Here is a 17311-nt window from a genome sequence, read left to right on the forward strand (position 1 = left end):
ATAGAAAGCATCATTTTTCATGTATTGCGGTAAGGTTTGCCCGATGTGTGTGTGGTTGTTCTCGTGATCGTGATGACACCGTCGCTTGATTTAGCGTGACCGGGTGTGACTTGCGTGCTCGCGCCAGTTTGTCTCATACTTACCTGGCAGGGGAGATACCATGATCAAGAAGGTGGTTCTCCCAGGGTGAGGCTCAACCATTGCACTTGGGTTGTGCTGACCCCTGCGAATTCCCCAAATGTGGGAATCTCGACTGCATAATTTCTGGTAGTGGGGGACTGCGTTCGCGCTCTCCCCTGATCTCATGTCAATACCAATGTTAAGAAACTGGATGTACCGGCAGAAGACAGTCACACCTTTATGCAATGGAGTTAATTTAGTATCCAATTAATGTCGCATATTTTTGGTAAGTGGGAGGAAACTCACGCAGGCACGGGGAGAACATAGACAGACGGGGCTGGGAGTTATCCTCAGAATTTTGAGGCCATTGCTGCATCACCGTGCCAATGTGAACTGAATTTGCTAATTTTAATGATGATTTCAGTTATTAGAAGAAAAGAATATTCAAAGTTACTTGGGTGTGTGACAAAGTAATGCCCCCTAAACGTAATAACTAGTTGGGCCACCCTCGGGAGCAACAACTGAACTCATTTTCTATAACTGGAAATTAGTCTTTACGTGTCTCTGGAGATATTTTTCTTCTTTCTTATAGATTTGTCTTAATTCAACATGAACAGCTTTTTTAAGATCATGCCAATACATTTAATTGAAATCAAGACTGACTGACTAAACCACTCACAACATTATTTTTGTTTTTAAAGGTGTTCAGAAGTTACTGTAAATTTTTTTGTGTGTTTTGGATCATTGTCCTGCTGCAGAACCCAAGTGGACTTCAGTTGGAGATCACAAAATGATGGGTGAATATTCACCACCAGACTTTTCTTGTAAAGAGCAGAATTCATGGTTCTGCGTTTAACAGTAATCCCTGAACTTCTCTCCTCCAAACTTCTCCAGCTCAGCGTCTCGACTGCCATTTCCCAGTGGATCAACAACTTCCTCACGGGCAAGGTGAGGCTGGAGGACACCACCTCATCCACGTGCACTTTCTATTTCTTTCTAAGACTATCAACTGAGGAAAGGGAGGGTTGCAGTTCTTTTGAAGTTGTCTAGAGTTACTTTGTGGCATCCTGGATCGCCATTGCTGTTTTTTAGGTAATCTTTGTAGGCCGGCCACTTTTGGGAAGGTTTACCACTGTTCCATGATTTTTCCATTTGAGGATAGTTGCTCTTGCTTTGGTTCGCTGGACTCCGAAAGATTTAGAAATGGCCTTTGAAACTCTTTCCAAACTTGTCGATGTCAGTTCCTTCATTTACTAACCCTACTTACATTTTTGCAGAAGAAATAAAATCATCATTAAAAACAACATTTTAAATTCACCTGTTAAATTGGTCAAATTACCCTGATTAAAGCGATGAAACAATGCAAAAAGAGCATTGGTCTTGTAAACCAGGGGTCGTGAGTTCAATTCTCACTGTGGCCTACTAGTCCTTACGTGTCTCTGGAGATATTTTTCTTCTTTCTTATAGATTTGTCTTAATTCAACATGAACAGCTTTTTTAAGATCATGCCAATACATTTAATTGAAATCAAGACTGACTGACTAAACCACTCACAACATTAATTTTGTTTTTAAAGGTGTTCAGAAGTTACTGTAATTCGCTTGTGTGTTTTGGATCATTGTCCTGCTACAGAACCCAAGTGGGCTTCGATTTGAGATCACAAAATGATGGGTGAATATTCACCACCAGCCTTTTCTTGTAAAGAGCAGAATTCATGGTTCTGCGTTTAACAGTAATCCGTGAACTTCTTTCCTCCAAACTTCTCCAGCTCAGCGTCTCGCCTGCCATTTCCCAGTGGATCAACAACTTCCTCACGGGCAAGGTGATGCTTTTCGCTTTGATGCTGCACGCAAATGGAATAAGTTGCCAACAGAGGTGATGCCAGCTTCATGTGTGAATGTACAAAGTCCAATTTGAAAAGTATTTTTTTCTCATGCTTTTTTTTGCTGTTGTTCTTTTAAGGGGTGGCACAGTGGAGCACAGTTCTGAGGTCCTGGGTTCGGTCCTGACCCTGCTTGTTTGGAGTTTTTTCTCCCTGTGCCTAGATGGGTTTTCTCCGGTTTCCTCCCACATCCCCAAAACATGCAACATTAATTGGGCACTCTAAATTGCTCTGAGGTGTGATTGTGAGTGTGACTGTTTGTCTCAATGTGCCCTGCGACTGGCTGGCAACCCCGCCTCCTGCCCGTTGACAGCTGGGATCAGCACCAGCCCTCCCGCGACCCTCATGAGGATAAGCGGCTGAGGAAATGGATGGATGGATGTTGTTTTCAGGAAAACAAGGGAACCAGCTCAAGAGGAAGAGCCCTCGCTTAGCAGGTGAGTGGGAGTAGGTTTGATACCCACATTTGACTTCGAGTTGTGTGCTGGAGTTTCCTTTTTGAGTCAGTTCAGTTCTTTTGTAGTTGTTTTGGGGGGAAATGTGGGAATTCGCTCAGGTAGTGGAGCGCTCACTTCGCATGAGGTGGTGAGGTTAATGCCCACATTCTCCATTTCCCTCTCGGTTGTCTGTTGAATTCATTTTGAATTAATTTGGTAATTTTCTTTTCTTGTTGTATTCTTGGCAAAACAGGGAAATTTGCTTGCAGAGCACATGAGATAGAGTGGGATTTGTTCCTGCAATCTCCTTTTGAGTTTCAAGGTTCTGCTGAGGTTTCTTCCTCTTTTTGAAGAAGACCTCTCCTAGTTTCAAAATAAATATTCCACTCATTAAGCATTTTATTATGTACTGTTTGTGCTTGAGTCAAGGATCCCTGGACAAATTTTACATCCAGTAGAAAAAAAGTAGAAAAAGACACAAAACAGGCTTTAACCTATAAAAAATATTTTCAGTCTCTTGAAGAAGACATCTTTGTTACTGGCTGACAAAGCTCATTTGTGTTGACTTTCACTTAACGAACAAACCCGTTCTTGTTAGGGTAAGTTGCCACAATTCTTGCAAGTGGCCAAGAATTTCTGGGTGATGTATCAACCATAACAAGCACCACATCGCCAACACAAAGATTTCTTCCAGGCGTAGACCATCCTTGACATTCTTGAAGCTGTGTGAGGTATTCTTTACACCAACGTTTCCAGAAGACATCAGCCAGATACTGTACTTGCTTCCATCTGCGGTTCGCATTTTGATCGTCCTGACAGAACAGTCCTGGCGGCAACTCTGGCTTGACCTTGAGCAACAGCAAATGATGAAGTGTCATCTCTCACCTTCATAGTTTGGCCTTTCACCATGCAATATCTACGCAGTCAATAAATAATGTCATTTGCACTCACTGTCTCATTAAACATTCTGACAATGACAGCTGCATTGTCCGTCAGTTTTTCACATTGAATGCTGAAAACTGGGTTTTTGCGAGAGGCTGGCTGCTGGCCAGCAGTCCTCGAGGAGGAGACATGCTCCACCCTGAACAGGTTGCCAGCCAATCGCAGGGCACCTGGAGACGGACAACAGTCGGACTCACAATCACACTTGGGGGCAATTTAGGGTATCCAATTAATGCATCATGTTTTGGGGATGTGGGAGGAAACCAAAGTGCCCATTCAGGCATGGGGAGAACATGCAAACACCACACAGGTGGGGATGGGGTTTGAACCCTGGAGCTCAGAACTGGGATGCCATTGCTCAAACCAGTTGCTCCACCGTGCAACTGGAATAATATTCAGTTGTTCTCATATAATATTGTGGCCACAAGTTGAAGAGTTATTTGCTCAACATTTTGATTAAAAGAAATCACCGGTCCTGCCTCGCTCAATGACGACCTGTTTCCTGCTTTTCAACTGACAGTGGTACTTTTGGGCCATCGTTACACAGGAAGAGAATTACAGCCCTTCCACAAATGTGGTCGGCTAGTTCAGAGTTTGCCATGGTTTGTTTAGCTCGAACGTTTTGTTCTTCCAGTTCTGAGGACCTGGGTTCAATCCCTGAATGGAGTTTGCATGATCTCCTTGTACCTATGTGACTTTTCTCTGGGCACTCTGTTGTCCTCCCACATCCCAAAAATGCAATATTAATTGGACACTTTAAATTGTCCCTAGGTGTGATTGTGAGTTTGACTCTTGTCTGTCTTCATGTGCCCTGCGATTGGCTGGCAACCAGTTCAAGGTGTAACCTCGCCTCCGGCCCGTTTCCCGCTGGGAATTGCTCCAGCACTCCCCCAACCCTTGTGAGGATAAGCGGCTAAGAAAATAGATGAATGGTTCAGAATTTGGCCCTATCTGTGACACTGTGACACAGTCATATAAACCCCAAGCAACACCATGAAAAGGTGTGGTTTAATCAGAGAGTTAAGGTCTCTTAAAACTTTGAATATCTTCGATCGCTGATGCGAAGTAGTTGTTAAATTTTTAGAGATCTGTTCTTAAAACACAAAGAAAATCCATGTAAGAAAGTGTCATAAAATCCACCCCTACACACCCCCACTTTGAGGGTTTGGTCATTCTTTTCAAACTCAACCCGCTCATCTGTTCACATATCAAATAATATGTGCAGTAGCTATGCATTACTTTTTTTAAAGTGTAATTTGCAAAATCAGGTCACAGAGACAAGAATCAACAATTCTTGCAATGCATTATCCATTCAGCAATTGCACCGCTTATCCTCACATGTTTCACAGGCATGCTGGAGCAAAAAACCTACAGAAGTCCCTGATGGTCTAGTGGTTAGGATTCAGCACTCTCACTGCTATGGCCAGGGTTCGATTCCCGGTCAGGGAATGTTGTTTGGTTCTAGCCAAGTGTGTTCACATGAATTAATCCTTTCAATCTTATGTCCCCTGACCAATAAAGTGTACACTTTCAGCTGGTCACACAGCTGGATGAATCCAGAACATAGTGTCGTTGAGTTTGTCCAGTTCAAAACTTTGCAAAACAAATGTACATTCTGGTCTCGTGTGTTGACCACATCCCCCCCTGGCACTGTAAACTTGCAGGGTGCTGCTGAAAATTCAAGTACTGTCGGTTGAATACGGTGTTCGATTAATTCAACATGGTGTAGATAGGAAGAGAAATGGAGTCGGGGTTGTTTTAAAAGAAGAATATTTGAGAATGTCTTGCCGGGGAAAAGAATATAACATCGAGTGATAAGGCTGAAATTTGAAACTCAGGTTGTTATGTCGAATGTCTTCAATGCAGCCCTACGGGGGCACAAGCAAGAGCAATCTGTAGGCCGGCCCCAAGCCCGGATAAATGCAGAGGGTTGAGTCTGGAAGGGCATCTGGCGTAAAACTGTGGCGAAGAAAGATGAGCGTTCATCGGAAGAATATCATACCGGATCAGTCGTGGCCTGGATAAACATCGCCCGTCCCCGGCACTGCGAACCTGCAGGGCGTTGATAGAAATTCAGCTACTGTGTGTCGAAGACAAAGAAGAAGAGGAAAGCGGATTCATCGGCAGAAGAAGAAGAGGAATGCACAGACCCTCCAACTGAATGTAGGGACTTTGAATGTTGGGACTAGAAGAGGAAAAGCTCAGGAGTTGGTTGACATGATGATGAGGGGAAAGGTTGATATGTTGTGCATACAGGATATTAGTCCAGTATGAGAAAACCAACAGGAGGCAGCATGGTGGCACAGTTGTAAAGCGTTGGCTTCAGTGGGTTTTCTCCGGGCACTCGGGATTCCTGCCACATTCCAAAAACATTCATTAAATTGCTGCAAGGTGTGAGTGTGAGTGCGACTGTTGTCTGTCTCCATGTGCCCTGCGATTGGCTCGAAACCTGTTCAGGGTGGAGCATGCTCATCCTCAAGGACTGCGGGGATTGACTCCAGAACTTTCTCCACCCTCGTGAGGATATGTGCCTCAGAAAATGGATGGATGAATGGATTTTACCATCAATTTTTGAAAAAGTATATTTGCCATTATGAAGAAACAACGTCATTTTAAGGTTACATTCCCTCCCATTGCACAGCATCATAGCTTTGAGTTGTTGTTGTTGTTGTTTCCATTCCATTCCATTCCATTCATAAGGCAAAAATATATCTGCCTATCTGCCACTGGGAAGTGGACGCTCGGATTTTGGAGGAGCATTGTGGTCAAGGAATCCGCTATGTGTTTAAATACTAATAAATTGAAATTGAAAAAGAGACAACATGTGGCCTGAGTGGCTCAGTTGGTAGAGCATCAGACTTTTAATCTGAGGGTCAAGGGTTCAAGTCCTTGTTCAGGCAATCAAACTTATAAACAGTGAGAGTTTCTGATCTGTGCAGTCTAGTTTTGAGTCTGTCTCCTCACCAGACCCAACCACACAACCTCTCCCTGAAATGAAGTTTTCAACCAACAGAGAGTTCAATAGAATATGTTAAGGGATCACGTTGATATTGACTTTCAGTCCATTTCTCGAATGGTTTTACCTTCCCGAAAGTAACGTGAGTAAATTTTGTGGCTTCTCATCCATTTCAAGTGGACACATCTCCCTGACTTTCGATGATCATTCGATGATCATTTACCCCAGATTCTTGACTGGAACTTCACATTGCTTTTCTCGCAATGGCTCATTGCCAGTTTCAGACACATTACCTGGTTATGGGTCATGCTGAAAACATACATCGGAGTAACGCAGTTGAGAAAGCATCAGACTCTTGACGTGATTGTCTCGTGTCAAGTTCCTGTTCAGGTGTTCCAATTGTGTGTTTTTGGAAAACTTTGAGATTTTTGAAAATCCGCAAGTTTTTGTTGGCACACCTCTGCAACATTGAGATGATAATTGTCACAACGTCGACCCTGCATATCTCATTTGTTAGAGTGTCAGACTTTTAATTTGAGGGTGCAGTGTTCAAATTCTTGATTTTGGTTGATGATTTGGCTCAGCTTCCCTGTTCAAGCAATCCGAGGTAACAGGTGTTATTACCTTCCTTTTGTGCCTTGTTGTCTTGAACCCTCCGCCTCTGCAACATTGTGTGGAAATCTCTGACAATCCCTCTGGATTATTTGACTGGGGTGGTGGTCCAGCTTTTAACTACAGTCTTTCCCCAACTTCACTGGGAGTTCATTTTTTTAATTCCTCCACTTCCCAACCAAAGAGTCACTGAGGTTGAATTCTTTCGCAGCTGCTCTCTCCAACACCACAACTGATTTGAATTTTGCCTGGGAAGCATGTTTTAACTGATGGCATTTTCGAGGGTCATAAATGTTGTTTTGCAGCATACTGGAAGTATACCTACCAAAGGTGCGGCAGAGGTAAGAGTACTGTACGGATTTGCGAGTTTGGACCCTGCACGTGTTCGCTGATCGAGGAAGAGATGACCAATGATGAGACAAAGTTAACAGCAAATGGATTTATGACAAAGGAATGTGCAATACAGACATCCGGGTCTTAACTCGGTATCTGCCGCACACGAGACGGTTGTCTTCTGGCAGGATAGCCCAAGAAGAAGAAGACAAGAGCTGTCCGGTAACACAAGGTTTTTAGATGTATGGGTCCACGGAAAAAGTGGCTGACGCCCCGCAGTCTGGTTGTGGGCCGGGATGCTGACTTTCCGCTCCTTATCTGGTGTCGTTCGTCTCCACGACAACGCCTGGGAGAGGAGGTACAAAGATCAAGAACAGCCCCCTCGCTCCACAACAAATCCTTGTCTGATAAGCAAATGGACGAGATTTTATCTGTTGATTAAATGTATAAGGTCATATTTAAGCAAATAATGAAAGTGAAGTAAGTAAAATTGTCTTCAGTACGTAATGTACACGTTATGTAATGTTGTCTGTTTGGTGGCACCTTGCGTCGTAGACGTATTAAATCCCAGTGTCAGCGGAAAATTGTCCGATCGTCACTCAAGCAAAGTGCTGAGCCAGTTTTAGCGATATACAATTGTGTTTCAGGCCAATACTGGGACACGTACCAAGACATTTACATGGATGAGTAAGTGTATATGGGGATATTTGAAGTAAGTACTGTTGTACATCCTTTAGCAGGCATATACCATGTGATTTAGTTACTGTACCTTATGAGCAGCAGCCACCTGTTTCTTTTACTTTCTTTCGATGGGAATCTGAAGAAAGATCAATCGGGACAGGTTCACCTCTCACACTCAAGGTAGGGTCGTGGATGTGGACAGGGGAGTGGGGGTTGGAGGTCCTGGGGGTGATGGGTTGGGAGGCTGCGGCAGTCGGACCAGGTTCTGTGTGTGGGGATGATGGGGCACTGATTCATGGGGTAGGGCCAATGACTGCAAACGGGGGACCAGGCAGTCATCGTGGTTGGTTTCATACTTAGCTACATGACGGTGCTCCATGGGCCCCCTCTCATGGCCCATGCGTGCTCCCTGGGTCCCTCATCGTTCTATTGTCAGGTGCCCCTGTCCGCCCCCCCCCTCCCCCTTTCCAACAAATAAGTTATTTTATCCTGTCCTCGGGCTGGGCCAAGACTGACTCAATTTCGGGCCCTGCAGGTTGTAGGGGGGTTTCTGTTCTTCTGGGGGTGGGGTCCATCCACTGTCAGTGGCCATTTGGTGGGGTGACTCGTGGAGGGAAGGGGGGGACCACCCTGGCTCCCTCGTCATGGGATGTGTCCTGTCCACAGGGTTGCTCTCGGGTTTACCCCTGTTCCTGGTTTCCATCCTCAATATATTGTGTCAGGTCCTTCACCTCCATTTTGCAGACAGCAGTTTTTAAATATTCTCGTCAGTCTTTCTGCGTGCACACTGGTGTGAATTTACTTCCTTGTGTCTGTAGGCACACACTTGGGATTCTTTTACTGGGTGTGGCGCTACTCATATATTCTAACAACTAATGTATACTTGATGAGCTTTTATATTAACCCACTAATATTCTTGTTCTATACACTTCTATAATTCACAGAGTCAGTCCCATCACATTCCTGTTGTCATGTTGGGTTCATGATCTTTGTCTTGCATGCTTTTTCCCCTGTCCTTGTCCTGAATTTTCATGTCCTGTTCTTTCTTCACAGGGTGTCGCGTTAGATTCTCATGCAACTGATTTCATCGTGATTTCACAAATATCTTTTCCACATCTTCCATGTTGAATTTTAATATAACCAGGAATACTGGAGCCGGTCTGGTTTTACATTATAAAAATTATTGTCCCTCCATCCAACCCTCAGGCCAGGTAGTGTGGCCAAGCGGTCCAGGGGCTTATTTAGGTTCCAGTCTCTTAGGAGGCATGGGTTCAAATCCCACCACAGCCATGTCCTTGTCAATCCAGGTTCTACACTGCTATTATCTCATTGGCTCTCACATGACGCTGGGGACAAGGCATGATTTCGGCCACAAGAAAGTTAAGCTCTTTTATTTTCTCTTTCTCATTTAATTGTTTCTCATTTAATTATTTTGCATGTGTATGTAAAGTATTACCTCCCCGGAAAGTGTCTCCACAAATGTCATTATGTTCGTTGTTTATGCTGAAATACGGTGGCACCTTTTTGCGTACTTAAACAGTGATTTCAAGTTGACAGAACACTGAAAGGAGGTTTTCAGAAAGGAGGATTCATTCTTCAAAACATCCATCCCATCAATTTTCTTAGCCATTTATCCTCACAAGGGTCATGGGGAATGGTGGAGCCTGTCCCACCTGTCAACGGGCAGGAGGCGGGGTACATCCTGAACTGGTTACCAGCCATTCGCAGGGCACGTACAAATAAACAGCCTAACTCATAATCACACCTAGGGGAAATTTAGAGTGTCCAATTAATGTTGCATGTTTTTGGGATGTGGGAGGAAACCGAAGTCCCCAGATAAAACCCACACAGGCATTTGGAGAACATGCAAACTCCAAACAGCGAGGGCTGGGATTGAACCCGGGTCCTCAGAACTGTGAGGCATATGCTTAACAGCTGTTCCACCGTGCCGGCCAATGAATCACCATTTCTTGATTTTTTTTTTTTTTTTTTTACATGGATATTGAATAAAACAACAAATGGAGGCCTGGTTTGGTGGCTCAGGATTGCTTCTCTGTTCTTTGTAGATGATGTGGTTCTGTTAGTTTCATCAAGCCGTGATCGCCAACGCTCACTGAGTGTGGAGCAGCTGGGGTGAGAATCAGCACCTCCAAACCTGAGACCATGATCCTCAGTCAGAATGATCCTCTCTCTCTTTCTCACTAAAGGTCCAGACAGATTAGTCTTCATGTTTTATTAAATGTGAGACTTTTCATATCCATTGGTCGAGCCAAACATTCTCAGTACAGCAATACTCACACGCCGCAGTGTGTGGTATGTGACGGGAAGTGTGTTCCAAGTTTTCACAATCAGCTGGTCTGCAGGTTTAATTTTTTTCATTTCTCCCCACTTATGTGCGCTCGCCAACAATGCTTGCCAACCGAGGCATGTTTTTATGTCTAAAAATATCTGATGGTGGGCGGCACAGAAGCACGCTGTCATTATAAATCACATTGATAAGGTGTGTAAGGATTGTAGCAATTGTAATTATGAGTGTACCCCTTTAAGAGCGGAGGGGGGAGGTGCAAGGTACACTGGGAAGAAGAGTGTGTGGCCGTGCATCATGTGCAAATGCAAAATGACAATGGTTGGGTGAAGATGTCAGTTCTTTTAAAGATACGATAGAGTCCCGTTGCCTCAATTCAACTTTCGCATATTACCGAGAGGTGGATGGCTGAGAAGCTCAATCAAAGATATTCCAAGTGGGTAGATTTGGATATCTGGTGAATCATTTGATAAATGTCATCAACTCCAAAAGCCGGTCGCCCAACGTGGGGCTCGAACCCACGACCCTGAGATTAAGAGTCTCATGCTCTACCGACTGAGCTAGCCGGGCATAGTATCTGTGAAACACATACATCTTGTGGTACCTTCGCTGTTCAATGCTACTTCAACTTCATTTGACAGCGTCCCTATTGCCATGGAGATGGAGTGTATAAATGCACACACACATCATCCTCTTTTCAATTACACACATACAGACACACACTCACCACTCACACACATCCATAAACACACACATAGAGTGAGTGAAAACATGAGAATCCACTGGGTCACATGGTAAAATGCGAACATGCTCAGAAGGTATCATGGAGCTGGGCCAGACGATCCATGTCGACCCACCCAGGCATCCAGCAAACGTTGATCTGACGAGAACAATCATAACAGCTGGCTACCCAGTGAGTCATATGTGACAAAAACGAAACAAAACGTGTTTGCAATTTTTTACAGTGTTGCAGGCTTTTTTTTTTTTTTTTTTGTGTATGAATGCGTAATGTGTTCTGGAGCCAAATTTGCGAACGGAAGCCCCACATTGTGTGCTCTATGCCGATTAGTGAAGGGACTGGAGACCATTGTCAATAAGGCGATGTAACAGAGCGCTGACCCAGGGGTGGCCAGAAAAAAAAAAAAAGCCTCCCGATCACCACAAGAGTTTCCATCAGGAATCAAACCCAAGTCACCTGCTTGGAAGGATGCTACACTTGCCACTATACCACCAATGCCCTTATATATTTCCGACTGCTATGAAGATGACGTCCAAGTTTTGCTTTCATGCATTGGTATAAAACACATGCATCCATTTTCCAATTTGTCCTGCCAAGGGTTACTGGAGTGCTCTCGTCTTTCCCAGCAAACTTTGGGCAAAAGCCGGAAATTGTTGATCTTCTTGATCGAGAGTTTAATTCCGACCCAGCCTCTTACATTGTTTCGGTGGAGTGTTGGTGCAAAGTCCTGCAGGTTCTCCTTTCACCCTCGCCAGTAAACAGATTTCGACAGACAGCTTTCGTGACAGGTTTTCGAGACAACGTGTGATTGTGTAGTGGTTAGTACTCTACGTTGTGGCTGCAGCAACCCCACTTCAGTTCTGGGTCCTGGCAGGAATGCATCCCTGCAGTTGTACTTTTTTAGTACTGCTGCTTTTGAACAGTGCGTGTGAGTAACAATAATACACATGGGCTTGCAGACTGCTTCACTCGACCACTGGGCTAGTGGTGTAATGTATAATGCGTCTGACTTCGGATCAGTAGATTCTAGGTTCGAATCCTGGCTAGCTCGATCACAAGTTATTTTTAAACCAATTTCATTACAGTTTGTTAGACATGTTGACTCTGAATTTGAAATGAAGGCCATCACATTTTTACAGTCATTATTCATCCACAACTCTCGAGTTTATTTAAAAAAAAAAGGGCTCTCAAATTCCAAATAGCTAAATTGTGGTGGGCTGCAGAGGAGCTTCCTTGGAGCTCCCCTGTCGCCTCCTCCATTTTCACTCATGAGTTGTTTGGATAAAGCAAAAGTGCAAATTTGTGCTGATGCTTCGACACCACATTTATGGAGGAAATATTTTACAGCTAGCCAAGGTTCTAATTTCTGAGTTGGATTTAGCCTTCGATTGGATGTGAAATAAATGTGGATCAAAAATCTCAAACATGAAAAATCTATTGTTCTGGGATCAAGTCGAAAATTATCATCTTTACTTCGAATTAAGATGAATTTGTCGGATGAATGGACTGTATAGAACCAGTATATAAGATAAAATTTTTAGTTGTAAAAGGAAGTCAATTTGAACTGGGCAGAGTATTTCAATAGAATAATTAAGAAAATGGTTACTGACATTTTATGGTGAGAAGATGCCGAATTTTACTCAGTAGTTTCTGGGCTGGCGGCACGGCGGATCAGCTGGAAAAAGCGTTGGCTGTGTGGAGTTTGCATGTTCTCCCTGTGCCTGCGGGGGTTTCCTCCCACATCCCAAAAACGTGCAACATGAATTGGACACTCTGAATTGCCCTGAGGTGTGATTGTGAGTGCGGCTGTTTGTCTCAATGTGCCCTGCGATTGGCTGGCAACCAGCTCAGGGTGTACCCTGCTTCCTGCCCGTTGACAGCTGGGATAGGCTCCAGCACTCCTCATGACTCTCATGAGGATAAGCGGCAAAGAAAATGGATGGATGGATATTTTGGGCCACGTTTTTAACATTAGATCACCTGGTCCTCTGTGTCAAAAGATCTGCTCAGTAAATTACAAACATCCCAGAGTTTCACCAAGACTCTGCTGTCTGAACGCGCTCCCCATGGAGCTATAACGAAATCCGCCATTCGTTCATCGGGTGGATCTTATCGCAGAGCTGGTGAAGAAAACAAAAGGCGGTGCGATATGCTTCCATCGCAATGAGAAACAGTGCACGGATATAACAGCTCAGCACACACTACAGTCTTCATTTGGAGTCACGGTTCTTGAACTGTAAGTTATGATACTCGCAATGTGAGTTTGCCTCGTTTAGACACGTCAGTGTCTACATTCTGCCCCAAGCTAGCATAAAGGCAGCACTGCTAACGTTCACCGAACAAGTAAACGAGATTGAGAAAAAATACCCAGACTAACTTCTGATTATTCTCGGAGATTTTAACCAAGCTAAACTCAACCACGAATCCCTAAATACGAGCAAGGCATCGAATGTCGGACAACAGAAAATAACACTTTGGATCACTGCTATACCACAATAAAAAACGCATATCGTACCATTCCCCGTGCTGCCCCACGTTGCTTTGATCACTACTTAATCGACTGAATAACCCTAACCCGACAGAGAGGCCAGAATTTAAGTGTGATCATCCTTTGGTAAAATCAGTGAAAAAGTGGAGCAACGAGGTAAAATTAGAAATTCAAAGCTGTTTCGACTGCACAGACTGAAGTTCAGAGAGCAGCTCAGATCAGGGGTTGGCAAACTGCAGCTCCTGGAGCTTTTTCACAAATGTATGAAAATGGAAAAAGATGGGAGAATTTTTTTTTCCAATGTGATTTCTGCAGGACGACAAGGATGACACAAACATTCGTCACGTTTTCTAATGGTGTAAAAATGTGTGGAATAAATATTTGATCCCAACATTTCTGTCAACAAAGATTTGTGTCATAGCCTGCTGATTTGAGCTCGGCGTGGCAGGTGCCTCTCACAAAAAAAGCGCCGCGTGTGTGATGGATTGCAAATGGGATAACGCAGAAGGTTTGCCTCCATGTCTGCTTCGCAATGACAAGTTGTCCAGTTGTAAAAAGAATGACGTGGAAAGATATTTCCAGAGAAGGCGTGCTACATCTTCAGCAGAGTTGGGAGTGAAAAAGTCGCTCGCCAGAAAGCCCAACTTGCTCAAAGGCAAAAATGGAGAAAATTGAAAGCCTCCCATCACCCCAGAAAACTTGTTTGAAACATGGAATGCTCATTCTGACAATTATAGGAACTTGAAGAAATATGTGTTTGGAGTATTGGCCCTCTTGGATCAACATACGTGTGCAAGCAGATATTCTCAAATGAACTCCATCCATCCATCCATCCATCCATCCATTTTCTTCACCGCTTATCTTCACGAGGTTCACGGGGAGTTCTGGAGCCTATCCGAGTTGTCAACAGGCAGGAGGCAGGGTACACCCAGAACTGGTTGCCAGCCAATCGCAGGGCACACGGAGACAAACAACAGTTGTGCTCACAATCTCACCTACGGGCAATTTAGTGTCCAGTTAATGTTGCATGATTTTGGAATGTTGGAGGAAACCTGAGTGCCAGGAGAAAACTCACACACGCACGGTGAGAACATGCAAACTCCATTCAGGTGGGTTCGGGTTAGAACCCGGGATCTCAATACTGTGAGGCCAACACTTTCCAGCTGATCCACCGTGCCGCACTGTTGAAGCAACAGGATTGTGTTATTTTTAGATATATTTCTGTGATGTACTTGTGAAAGACTGAGGCATCGTGTGTTTGTGTGTTTTGTTTCCTCAGAATTATAAAAAAAAACTTGAAATGACTTATGATTCGTAGTGATGTTGGGCTTGTTCTATTTGGGACTGTATTATAACAAAGAAAACAATCATAATTTTTTTAAAGTTATAAAGCAGATAACTTGCGGCCTCACAGTTCTGAGGACCCAAGTTCAATCCCGGCCTCCCCTGCGTGGGTTTTCGCCGAGCACTCTGGTTTCCTCCCACATCCCAAAAACATGCAATATTAATTGGAAACTCTAAATATCCCCCAGGTGTGATTGTGAGTGCGAATGTTGTCTGTCTCCATGTGCCCTGCGATTGACTGGCAACCAGTTCAGGGTGTACCCTGCCTCCTGCCCATTGACAGGTGGGAGAGGCGACAGCACTCTCATGACCCTCGTGAGGATAAGCGGCTCAGAAAATGGATAGATCGACTGATGGATTCGGCAATGCAGGTAAGTGAGAATATTTGCTGGTCCTCCGAGAGGATGCGATGAGGGAAAGGGTTTCAGTGTGGTTGAGGTTATGTTTGACAACTACAGACAGGTCCCCATTTGGAAAGTGGTGTGATGAGCATTTTTATTTTGCCACAAAGAACTCCAAGTAACCAACTCCCCATCAGGAATCAAACCCTGGTCTTCTGTGTGACAGGCAGAGATACTGTCCACTATACTAATGAGGAAACAGTCAGCTATGGCCCCACCTCGGTCAGTGGGTCTTAACCTTGTTGGGCGATCGAACCAGTTTCATATGCGAACCATACATTCAAGAAAAATAAAATGTCATTATCTTCAAATTCAAGACACAGGGATATCAGATTTGCCATCTTTAGCGCAACTGATTATTACCAACTACCAACGGTATGTGGCTTGCTCTGCATTGGCATCGGGTCAGCACCTTCGTATGATTCTGTGGGGATTGATTTGTTCATGGGGTACCAATTCTCGGATTGGCAGGCAGAGTTTCCTTTTCATCAATTCTGGCTCTCTTCTGTTCGAATTCCGCAAGGATTGTGTTCTTGTATTCCCCATCTCCATGCAGCTTCATGCCCATGTGAGACGAGAGTTGCTAAACTTGGCGTTTCAAATCATGCACAGCGAGCACGCTGACTCCATCATATTCTGTGATACATGTGAATCCCTGTTGTACGTTCGTCTGAAAACGTTTTTTTTTTTTTTTTTGCTCGACAATATGGAGTAATATAATAGCATGGATTAATTTATGAAGAAATAAATAACACAACGTGCTAACAAGTGAGCGCACGAAATTCCTTGTGCCACTAATTGGCATATGCATTGATCATATGCAGCCAGTCTTGGGCAAGCGGGGCGTGTCATCACGAATTAACACGGTGAGTTCGGTGTGTCTTGACCTCCACGGTAAACACAGACTCACCTCAGCGCTTTCATTGATGGCCTCGCCGACGTGGACTTTGTTCTTGTTGCTTTGTTGTTCTTTCGTGCCAGGGTCGCACCGACTGCCAGAGAAAAAATTCCTTGTGTGTTTTTACACACTTGGCCAATGAAGCTGATTCTTTCCCTCTTGCTTTTGTTCATGTTTCTCCTTCAAGATATCTAGTTCAGCTGTGCTTCGTTCTTAAATTCTCTTCTCGCTCACATTCGTTCACATTATATGTTTCAGCGACTGTTTAGATAGCTACTGTATATAACTTATATTTGTAAATAGTGTTCAAGTTTTGCAGTTTTGTGATTCATTGAACAAACCATGCATGTTCTCAAATACAGTCTTCCTTTGCTAAACGCAGTTCACTTTCTGCGGTATCGCTATTACACTGATTTTTCTGTGTTTGCAGTTTTTTACAGTGTATGAATGTGTATTGTGTTCTGTGGCCAAATTCACGAAGGGAAACCCCACATTGTGTGTTGTATCCTGATTAGCTCAGGGACTGGAGACCATTGTCAATCACCCGAAGTCACGGAGCGCTGACCCAGGGGTGGCCAGGAAAAACAACAGATGACCACAGAAATATCATCCACTCCATACAGGGTGAGATTGTGGTAAAGTAATGCATTGGCTGGGAATCGAACCCAGGTCAACTGCTTGGAAGGCAGCTATGCTAACCACTATACCACCAATGCCCTGGAAATTGTTCAGACTCCTATGCAGATGACTTTCAAGTTTTGGTTTCATACATTGGTATAAAACACAGTAAATGGTAGAGACACCAATGAGTGTCCCATATGGTCTGCAAGTCAGGAAAAAGATCATACCTGTCAGCGCTCTTTCACCACTGTCCTCCCCTTTACCTTAACATGGGTGTTATTTATTAAAATAGCAACACCATCATTTTCATTTTCATGAGAGCCACTCCAAAGTGATGGGAGTGGCCACATATCCTCCCACTGTTTGGAGAATTTTAAAAAGGGTAAGCCACATTCTTGGATTAAAAACACATCGGACTTAAAAGTTTGAAGAAACAATAAAACACTTTGGGCTCTAATATTTGACTTTAAGATCCTAAAGTTTATCATTGAAACACTAAAAGGGAATGATTTGAAAAGTTAAAACATACAAGGAATCTCTGATTAAAAGCTA

The 17311-nt window shown here is 43.9% G+C and overlaps 5 non-coding genes across 5 annotated transcripts; 3 read left to right on the top strand and 2 right to left on the bottom strand.

Moving 5' to 3' along the window:
* The first annotated feature begins 135 nt into the window (after positions 1 to 135).
* LOC133497148 (U1 spliceosomal RNA) lies at positions 136 to 299 on the top strand. Its single transcript, XR_009793962.1, has one exon. It is a non-coding gene; the product is annotated as a U1 spliceosomal RNA (small nuclear RNA).
* A 4459-nt stretch (positions 300 to 4758) lies between these two features.
* trnae-cuc (transfer RNA glutamic acid (anticodon CUC)) lies at positions 4759 to 4830 on the top strand. Its single transcript has one exon. It is a non-coding gene; the product is annotated as a tRNA-Glu (tRNA).
* Positions 4831 to 6208: 1378 nt separating this feature from the next.
* On the top strand, positions 6209 to 6281 carry trnak-uuu (transfer RNA lysine (anticodon UUU)). Its single transcript has one exon. It is a non-coding gene; the product is annotated as a tRNA-Lys (tRNA).
* A 4484-nt stretch (positions 6282 to 10765) lies between these two features.
* On the bottom strand, positions 10766 to 10838 carry trnak-cuu (transfer RNA lysine (anticodon CUU)). Its single transcript has one exon. It is a non-coding gene; the product is annotated as a tRNA-Lys (tRNA).
* A 5944-nt stretch (positions 10839 to 16782) lies between these two features.
* Positions 16783 to 16854, bottom strand: trnag-ucc (transfer RNA glycine (anticodon UCC)). The gene has a single exon. It is a non-coding gene; the product is annotated as a tRNA-Gly (tRNA).
* Between the last annotated feature and the right edge of the window lie 457 nt (positions 16855 to 17311).

This window comes from Syngnathoides biaculeatus, unplaced genomic scaffold (genome assembly GCF_019802595.1).
Source record: "Syngnathoides biaculeatus isolate LvHL_M unplaced genomic scaffold, ASM1980259v1 ctg183_pilon_pilon, whole genome shotgun sequence".
In the NCBI taxonomy this organism is placed as follows: Eukaryota; Metazoa; Chordata; class Actinopteri; order Syngnathiformes; family Syngnathidae; genus Syngnathoides; species Syngnathoides biaculeatus.